The 9947-nt window shown below is 56.2% G+C and overlaps 1 long non-coding RNA gene across 1 annotated transcript; it reads right to left on the bottom strand.

The window, feature by feature from the left end:
• Positions 1-1889: 1889 nt before the first annotated feature.
• On the bottom strand, positions 1890-5114 carry LOC112578187. The gene is made up of 2 exons (XR_003102523.3): positions 4620-5114; positions 1890-4275 (listed from the first exon to the last, which is right to left on the bottom strand). It is a non-coding gene; the product is annotated as an uncharacterized LOC112578187 (long non-coding RNA).
• Positions 5115-9947: the final 4833 nt, after the last annotated feature.

The raw sequence follows: 9947 nt of genomic DNA, 5'->3' as shown, positions 1-9947 counted from the left end.
TAGACTGGGGCATGCGGTCCTCAGCCAAGGGCAGCCTCTGGGGTCCAGGGGCTGGGAGAGGCCCCTGCGGGGGCCAGTGCAGCCCTCCTTAGCTCAGCTCGCCAGCTCTCTGTAGGACGGAAACCCCTGAGCGTGCGGGCCCCTGGGGGTGTGGTGACAGCCCCCTCTCTGCCTGACGTCGGGTTGCTTTAGGACAGGGCCGGTTCGGAGCCAGGCTGAGCCGGGCCCACACTTCCCTGGGGCCTCAGGCACAGGAGTGGGCGGGGTCTGCCCCCGAGGGGGCCTGAGCCCGCCCAGGCCCCCGCAGCTGCCCTGGCGGACTGCTCCCCGCTTCCCCACTGCCCGGAGCTGAGCCAGCAGAGCACGGGGCCTGGAGGGGACCCGGCAGGAAGGAAGCCTGGTCAGCTCAGTTCAGATTCCCGGCTGGTCCTGGGGCCCCTGGCCCCGGGGGCCTCAAACTCCCCCAGACCCTGGACCACGGAGCCAGGGACCGAGAGGAGGTGGAGGGGAGGGAGGCCATCGCCAGGCACTCAGGCTTCTCACCCTGGCAGGAAGGGCTGACCGGAGCTGGGGACAAAAGGCGGACGTGCAGCCAGCCATGTGCGCTCTTATCAGGGTCTGCACTCGCCGGCCCGGCCTGGGCGGAAACGCTCCTCTGAGCCCGCCTTCCTGCCATGGCCGGGCCCTGTGCGGGCTCAGGGCGGGGGCAGGGTGGCGGTGTGGGGGGCCGCCTGGCCAGGGGTCCGGACTGTCACTTGAGTAACACGGTGGCATCATTCACTTAATGTCAGAGTTGAAGTTCTCCCCCTCTGTCAGACGAGGGGACTGAGGCCCAGAGCAGCAGTGATGGGGTGGGGGGCCAGGCCCCCCAGAGCTCTGCACGGCCACCCATGGCAAGGAGGGCACCACACGGGCAGGGTGGGGCGGATCCGGCAGAGCACGCCCGTCACAACCCACATGGAGCCTTAGGAGCCGCTCTTTTTAGCTCACATATGACAAGTGCGTCCTGATGTACAAATACGGCGGGGCTGCAGGCAGGAGTGTGGGGCTCTGTGGGCTTCCCACCAGGGAGCAGGCGTGGAGGAGGGTGTGCTCTCCCCTGCCCCACCCTGGGGGCAGGCACGTGTGCTCCGTTTTATAGAAGTGGTCCCACTGCCTGAGTGCCCTCCGGCCACCCCTGCAGCCCTGCCCCCAGAGCCCGGGCCGCAGCTGCCCTCTGCTGGGCAAGGCTGGGCTGCAGGGAGTTCCCCCTGACAGCCTCCCACCTCCAAACGCAGACTGGCAGGACCCTGGGCGGGTGGGGGTAGGGGACCCATACCAGCCATCTGGGTGGCCCTTCATGCCCACCCCCTGCCCATCCGTGTGGCCTGAGATCCTCCTGGGGGGCTGCCCCGCTCTGAGGAGGGGGCGGCCAGGGCTCAGGGTGGGCCCTGTGCTGGTGACCAGGCCAGGCAACTCGCCAGCAAGCCCACTGGACTGGCCCTCCCAGCCCAGGGAGGGCATGGGGCAGTGGGGACACTGGGGAACAGCCAGCTCTCTGGGGCGGTCAGCCCTGGGGGCAAACTGTCCCCCTAAATTAACCCCCAAGTTAGGGTGACTCTACCCCAGCACTGAGCCCAGGGCTGGGGGTGAGGACCGCTCTGCCCCTCCACCCAGCAGGCCACCCGGGCCACGGTGACCCCAGGCCCGAGGCTCTGCCCTGCAGACTTTGGTTGGGTCCCTCTGCAGCCACAGGCTTCCTCTCTGTAAAACGGGCAGGGGTCTCCCCCGCATGCCCCCTGCTTCCCCGGGCTGAGGCCTATTGTGCTCAGGGCCTCCACCTCCATGAACCGTGGTTGGCTTGAGTGTTCCCGGGTCCCAGTCAAAAAGAACAAAGCACAGAGAAGGGAGTGGTTCTCAGTCCTGGTACCCGGGGAACCCTTACAAGTCCCCTGGGTAGGGCGCCTGCTGACCCCTGGGTCAGGGCCTGGGCAGCGGGGACTTTGAGAATTCCCCCGGGGGGCCAGGGTGAGGCCAGGGTGGGGGGCCCCTGTCTTGGGTGGAACAGGCCCTGGGGATGGGGCACCCCGAGAGACAAACTGCCGGGAACAGCCGGGCGGCAGGGTCCTGGGGGCCACCATCACCCCCCACCCCACCCCAGCATCTGTGGCCAGGCTCTCCCGAGGATGCCGGGCGTAGGAGAGCACCCAGGGCCCCCAGCAGGGCGCCCTTCCTGCAGAGAGTGGAAGGGCTTGGGGGAGCCCCGGGTGCTTCAACTGCACCCGCTCTGCGTCCCCGGCGGGTACCTGGGCAGGTGGACGAGGATGGGCCACTGGGTGTTCCGGGCTGTGTCTCAGGGGACACGCGGAGCCCTGTTCTGGGGCCGAGGTCCCGAGTCTGCCGCAGGATGTGACCTCCGTGTCCTCACCCGAGATCAGGTGACAGCCAGGCAGGCCCCTCGGGGGGTCTGGCTGTGAGAGTCCCTCTTGTGGGTCCCTGCTGGGGCCTGTGGCCCAGGGAACAAGAGGCTGAGGCCCCAGAACTGGGCTCCGTGGTCATGCTGGGCCGGGACATGCCCGTCTGCCCCGGCCCTGTGGGCAGCCCCACTGAGCCGCAGGACGGGACGTGCTCCGGGCTGCAGGAGGACCAGCGCTCGTGTCCAGATCACGTCCACACTTGGCCCTGGCCCAGCCTGGCCAGAGGCCCTGCCTCTGCTGACCAGACAGGATGGAGGGGTCCCCGGTGGGCTGGTGCCTTGCCTTCCTCACTGACCCAACCCCTGGGCTGCTCCGGGGACCCCAGACCCCAGCCACCTGTCCCCCCCGAGGCCTGGCCTGAGGCCTTGATCCCTGGGACATGTGGCTCCCACCTCCATACTCCTGGGGGCTCCGTGAGGGCAGGGGTCATCTCTTTACCCGACTCCATAGACACAGGGCCCAGAGGCCTAGGGTCCTCAGCCCCACCGCCCTCTGTCCCTGCATCTGTCTGGCTGGAGGTGAGCAGGAGCAGGCTGCCTGCTGCTCACCCACTGGCCACCAGGTGGCGCTGTTGGCCGCATGGATCCTGCCGGTCGTCCTGGAAACTCTGGGCGGGGCTTTGGGCAGACCTGAGCCTACTCACGTGGGCAGGCGCCCTCCCCTGACCACCTGGCTGCTGTCTAGGGCGGCCCGGCTCCTTGTTTTCTCCCGAAGATGCTTCAGGTGCACCGGGGTCAGTAGACCAAGGTGTGATAAAGCCGTTCCTTCTGTCCGCCAGAATCCTTGGGCCCCCAGGCTTCAACCCGGAGGCTTCACCCCTGGTCGGCTGCCAGACGCCTGCGGCTATCAGGGTCTGTACCTGGGGTCTCAGCACCTGCGAGGGGCCAGCGGAGCCAGGAGCGCGGGGCCGGTGCCCAACGGGGAGCGTGTGTGGGTTCCCAGGATCGCCACCTGGTGCCCGGGGCCCCTTGGCGTGGCCCCTTGGAGCTCCTGGCAGCTGTCCCTCTGGTGACCTTGTGATAGCGCTCAGGGCGCTGAGTCCCGTGGACCTACAGCCTGGCCCGGCTCCCGGCACAGGAGGAGCAGGAGGGGCAGGCAGCCGGCGGGGCACCTGGACGCGTGTGTTTTCTTGGCTCCCCCGAGGTGCCCGCTGCCCGTGCGTGCTGAATGCCTGGGTGAGGCAGCTGGTTCCCTGGCTTCTCATCTCTGCCCCTGGAGAGATGATTCCTCACCAGCAACAGGGGCATACAGCCTTGTGGGTGACGAGGACTGGCTCCGAAGAGCCTGGGACCCACGGGACATTCCTGTGATGATGGGAGAGAGAGACACCAGGGTCGCAGCTGAGCTGCAGGCTTAAGGAGAGGCTGGTGCAGGGGGCCGGGTCCAGCAGGCAAGGACTCAACAGAGAGGTGGACTTGGGCAAATCCCGAGTTTACGAGCACACTGACAGCATCTGTTGGATGCAGGTCACGAATCTCGTTCAGGCTTCTGGAGGCCGGGCCATCTCTCGGCGTCTGCTGGCGGGCAAGGTCATGGAGGCCGTCTTATCTTGGCTGCCAGCTTTTGACGGGTCAACCAGCGCCGTGACTCTGGTGGCAGAGACTTCCCGGTCTCCGGTGTGCGGCCGCGGCTCTGGATGACGTTCCTCTCTGCATAGAGCTGAGCTGCTCGGTTCAGTGTTTGCCGTAAAATATATAGCACGTGAGATTTGCCATCCTAACCTGGTTTAAGCGCACAGCTCCGTGGCATTAAGCACATTTACGTGGTTGTGCCAAAGTCACCACCTCTTCCCTGGAGGCTCAGTTGGTAAAGAATCCGCCTGCAATGCAGGAGACCCAGGTTCGATCCCTGGGTCAGGGAGAGCCCCTGGAGAAGGAAATGGCAACCCTCTCCAGCACTTTCTCCTGGAGAATCCCATGGACAGAGGAGTCTAACAGGCTACAGTCCACGTGGTCATAAAGTGTTGAACACAACTGAATGACCAAACAACAGTCCATTAGAACGGCTACAGTCCACTCTACACACGTCTTCTCCCCACTCTCAGCCCTCCACCTACTGTCTGTCTGTGGATTTGACTTCTCTAGGGCCCTCGTTGCGTTAGTCAGAATCAATGGGGTGTGTCTGTGTATTTTCAAAGAGGCTTATTATGAGGAATTGACTCACGTGTTTATGGAGGCTGTAAATCCCAAGGTCGGCAGGATGAGTGAGACTCAGGGGAACCAAGGTTTCATCTGAACTCTGAAGGAAAGAAAAGATCAATATCCCGGTTTGAAGGCCTTCAGGCAGGAAGAATTCCCTCTTATTCTGGGTCGTTCAGTCACTCAATTGTGTTTATCTCTTTGCGACACAGGAAAGGCAGCACACCAGGCTTCCCGGTCCTTCACCAGCCCCTGGAGTTTGCTCAAACTCATGTCCAGAGGGTCAGACTTTTGCTCTATTCAGACCATCACCTGATTGGAAGAGGCCTGACTACATCAGGGAGGGCAATCTGCATTACTCAGTCTACTGATTTAAAGGCTAATCTCAGACAAAGGAAAAAGAAATCATGGAAAAACCCAGAATAACCTTTGACCAATTATAGGGCACTTGTGCCGGTCAAGCAGACACATAAAATTAACCATCACACTCAAATCGGTGGAACCCTATGGGTCTTGTCCTTTTGCGCCTGGCATATCTCACTCTGCGTGACGTCCTATGGTTCATCCAGCAGCCTGTGTCATCACTTCCTTCCTTTTTGAGGTTGCGCAGTACCGTGTGGTTTGGATAGAGCACATCTCATTTACCCTTTGTCTGCCAGCGGATATGGGACGCTTCCACCTTTGGCTGCTGTGAATAACGCAGCTGTGAACACGAGTGTGCAGACCTCTCTCTGTGTCTCTATGTCCAGTTTTCTTGAGTGTACGCTCAGATGAAAGTGCTGCGCTCAATATGCCAGCAAATTTGGAAAACTCAGCAGTGACCACAGGTCTGGAAAAGGTCAGTTTTCATTCCAGTTCCAAAGAAAGGCAGTGCCAAAGAATGCTCAAGTGAAAGTGAAAGTCGCTCAGTCGTGTCCGACTCTTTGTGACCCCATGGCCTATACAGTCCATGGAGTCCTCCAGGCCAGAATACTGGAGTGGGTAGCCTTTCCCTTCTCCAGGGGATCTTCCTGACTCAGGGATCGAACCCAGGTCTCCTGCATTGCAGGCAGATTCTTTACCAGCTGAGTCACCAGGGAAACCCAAGAATACTGGAGTGAGTAGCCTATTCCTTCTTCAGTGGATCTTCCCGACCCAGGAATCGAACCAGGATCTCCTGCATTGCTGGTGGATTCTTTACCAGCTGAGCTACCAGGGAAGCCCCTTCAAACTACTGCACAATTGCACTCATTTCACATGCTAGTAAAGTAATGTTCAAAATTCTCCAAGTTAGGCTTCAACAGTATGTGAACAGAGAACTTCCAGATGTTCAGGCTCGGTTTAGAAAAGGCAGAGGAACCAAAGATCAAATTGCCAACATCTCTTGGACCATAGGAAAAGCAAGAGAATTCCAGAAAAACACCTACTTCTGCTTTATTGAGTGTGTTAAATCCTTTGACTGTGTGGATCACAACAAACTGTGGAAAATACTTAAAAAGATGGGCATATCAGATCACCTTACCTGTCTCCAGAGAAACCTGTATGCAGGTCAAGAAGCAACAGTTAGAACTGGACATGGAACAACAGACTGGTTCCAAGTTGGGAAAGGAGTACGTCAAGGCTGTATATTGTCTCCCTGCTTATTTAACTTATATACAGAGTACATCATGTAAAATGCTGGGCTGGATGATGCACAAGCTGGAATCAAGATTTCTGGGAGAAATATCAATAACCTCAGATATGCAGATAACACTACCCTTATGGCAGAAAGCAAAAAGGAACTAAAGTTCCTCTTGATGAAAGTGAAAGAGGAGAGTGAAAAAGCTGGCTTAAAACTCAACATTCAAAAAACAAAGATCATGGCATCTGGTGCCATCACTTCATGGCAAATAGATGGGTAAACAATGGAAACCATGACAGACTTTAGTTTCTTGGACTCCAAGATCACTGCAGATGGTGACTTCAGCCATGAAATTAAAAGATGCTTGCTCCTTGGAGGAATAGCTATGACCAACTTAGACAGCATATTAAAAAGCAGAGACATTACTTTGCCAACAAAAGCCCATCTAGTCAAGGCTATGGTTTTTCCTGTAGTCACGTATGGATTTGAGAGTTGGACTATAAAGAAAGCTGAGCACTGAAGAATTGATGCTTTTGAACTGTGGTGTTGGAGAAGACTCTTGAGAGTCCCTTGGACTGCAAGGAGACCCAACCAGTCCATCCTAAAGGAAATCAGTCCTGAATATTCATTGGAAGGACTGATGCTGAAACCAAAGCTCCAATACTTTGACCACCTGATGCGAAGAGGTGACTCATTAGAAAAGACCTTGATGCTGGGAAAGATTGAAGGCAGGAGGAGAAGGGGACGACAGGATGAGATGGTTGGATGGCGTCACCGACTCAATGGACATGAGTTTGAGCAAGCTCCAAGAGATGGTGAAGGACAGGGAAGCCTGGCGTGCTGCAGTTCATGGGGTTGCAGAGTCAGACACACCTGAGTGACTAAACAACACTCAGATGAGGATCTGGTGGATCAAGTGAGTTCAGTGAGTTTTGTTCATCAGATACACCCATGCGGCCATCATGAAAAACCAGACTTAGGGCATTTCCATTAGAAAAAAGTTTCCCTTCCAGCTGTGATGGGGAATTTACTGTCCCACTTGAAACAACCAAAAAAACAATGAACCACCAGACAAAATGAGAGATGGGATGGCTCTGATGGCGCTGGACACCAGGTAACATGGGACCAAGGTCCCTGAGAGAAGGGGCAGGTGAGGTGGGCCCTACGCTGGCTGCAACTCACCGTCTTGAGGGAGTTTCCAGGTTGTGGCGTGAGAAGAGGGACGAGGTGGTCCTGGTGGATCCTCTGGGTGAGAGTCTGGGGAGATCAGGTGGCTAGCTGCCGTGATACAGAGTGTCAGAGAGGGGAGGGCTGCCCAGAGAACACTGGCCAGCTGAGAGGGCCCCCGGAGCATCCAGTGGAAGACTGGCCTGTGCCTGCCTCGGAAGGGGCATGCAAAGAGCCATCTGGAAAGGTGAGATGCTATGGGTCACCAACGCACAGACCTCTGGACAAGCTCGCCTCTGTGATAGAGAACAGCGAGCCCCAGACTGAGCTGGATGACATCACCGACTCAATGGACACGAGTCTGAGCAAACCCCAGGAGATGGTGAAGGACAAGGAAGCCTGGCGTGCTGCAGTCCTTGGGGTTGCAAACGAACTGAGCAACCAAACAACAATAACAAAGCGTGAGCCCTGCTCTGGAGCCACTTAACAAGTCATAAAAGCGAAGTTCAAAAGGCTCACACTGTTCCCAAGTACTGTCACTGCGTCCTAGAACAAAGCCCTGGGAGATCCACAGGAGCACTAAATACCCAGCACGCGATGAGGTAAAGCTCACAATGACAGGCACGCAAGCAGAAGTTACCAGGCACGCCACGAAGCAGGGAGCTCGACCCGTGAGGAGAGTGACAAGTCCTCCAAGCCTCCCCAGGGTTCATAGAGATGTCATCATGAACCAGCAGAGAAGGACATTAAGAGCCGTTATAACTGTGTTCTGTATGTGCAAAAGTTAGGTAGAACCACAATGAGATACCAGCATCAGAAAAACAGAAAATACGTGTTGGTGAAGATGTGCAGAAGGTGGAACCCTTGTGCATTGCTCGTGGGAATGCAAAATGGTAAAGCCACTGTGGAAAAGGGCTCCCAGGTGGGTCAGTGGGAAGGAATCTGCCTGCCAAATGCAGGAGACACGGGCTCGATCCCTGGTTTGGGACGATCCCTTGGAGAAGGATACGGCAACTATTCTTGCTGGTAAAAACCAGTGGACACAGGAGTCTGGCGGTTACAGTCCATGGGGTCACAAAAGAGTCAGACACGACTTAGCAACTAAACAACGAGCAACAACTGTGGAAAATAGTCCTGCTGCTGCTGCTGCTAAGTCGCTTCCGACTGTGCGACCCCAGAGACGGCAGCCCACCAGGCTCCCCCGTCCCTGGGATTCTCCAGGCAAGAACACTGGAGTGGGTTGCCATTTCCTTCTCCAATGCAGGAAAGCGAAAAGTGAAAGTGAAGTCGCTCAGTTGTGTCCGACTCTTAGCGACCCCATGGACTGCAGCCCACCAGGCCCCTCCGTCCATGGGATTTTCCAGGCAAGAATGCTGGAGTGGGGTGCCATTGCCTTCTCCGGAAAACAGTATGAAGTTTCCTCAAACAAAAATAGAATTAGTGTATGATCCAGCAGTCTCACTCTTAGGTATGTACCCAAAGGACTGAAATCAGGGTCCAGAAGAGATATCTGCATCTCTACGTTTATTGCAACATCTTTCACAGATGCCAAGAGGTAGAAACACCTCGGATACCCACTGAAGGATGAGTGGATAAAGAAAATGTTGTTTATCTAGACAATGGAATATTATACATCCTCAAAGAGGAAGGAAATCCTGACACCTGCCCTCACGGGGGTCGCTGAGGGCATCGTGCCGAGTGAAATAAGCCAGTCACAAAAGGAGAAACATTGATTGACTCCATTTACACAGGGGCCTGGAGTAGTCAAACCCACAGAGACAGAAGAAGGGGGTCAGCATCTCACGGGTGCAGAGTTTTCTACTTGCCAGATGGAAAGTTCTGGGCGTGGATGGTGGTGGTGGGTGCACGACCATGGGAAGGTACGTCACGCCCCTGAAATGTACCCTTAAAAATGGTTCAGGTGGTGAATTTGATGTCGTGGTTTTTTTTTGTTTGTTTGTTTGGTTGTTTTGGCCTCAATTTAAAAAAAGAGAGGAAAAGAGAAAGAAAAAAAAATCCATAGAGACAGAAAGTAGGGTGGTGGGGGCCGGGGCTGGGGGTGAACTGGGAGCTCATATTTAAGGGGAGAGAGTTTGAGTTCGGGGAGAGGAGAAAGTTCTGGAAAGAACCTTGGTGACGGTTGTATACCGTTGCGATGTACTTACGTCACAAAGCGGCGCACTTAGAAATGGTTAGGGCTGTAAACATTTTATGTGGATTTTACCACACTTTAAAAAAATTTTGTTTTTTAAAGTAGCGGCAAGAAAGGCATTACCTCAGCAAGTTCCCTCGGCCCCTCCCCGGCCGCACCCCGGCCCCACGGCCACTGCGGATTCCTGTCCCCACAGAGCGGCTGCAGAAGCACTTGGGCTTCCTGTAGACGGAGTCAGCCAGCCCGGTCTCGTCCGTACCGGCGGCTTCTTGAGCTCAGCGCCATCTTCTAAAATTGAGGATCACACATTGAATTTTACTATCACAGCTTGTTTAAAATACCTGCAAGTCTGGAATTCTCTCAGGAGTTCCATTACAAATTCTGGAGAAGGGTGTTGTTCTCTTTTTTAATTCTTTTTTTAAAAAATTATTTAT

This window comes from Bubalus bubalis, chromosome 12 (assembly GCF_019923935.1).
Source record: "Bubalus bubalis isolate 160015118507 breed Murrah chromosome 12, NDDB_SH_1, whole genome shotgun sequence".
NCBI lineage: Eukaryota > Metazoa > Chordata > Mammalia > Artiodactyla > Bovidae > Bubalus > Bubalus bubalis.
The sequence above is the reverse complement of the archived record's forward strand: the minus strand, read 5'-3'. Positions and strand labels throughout refer to the sequence as shown.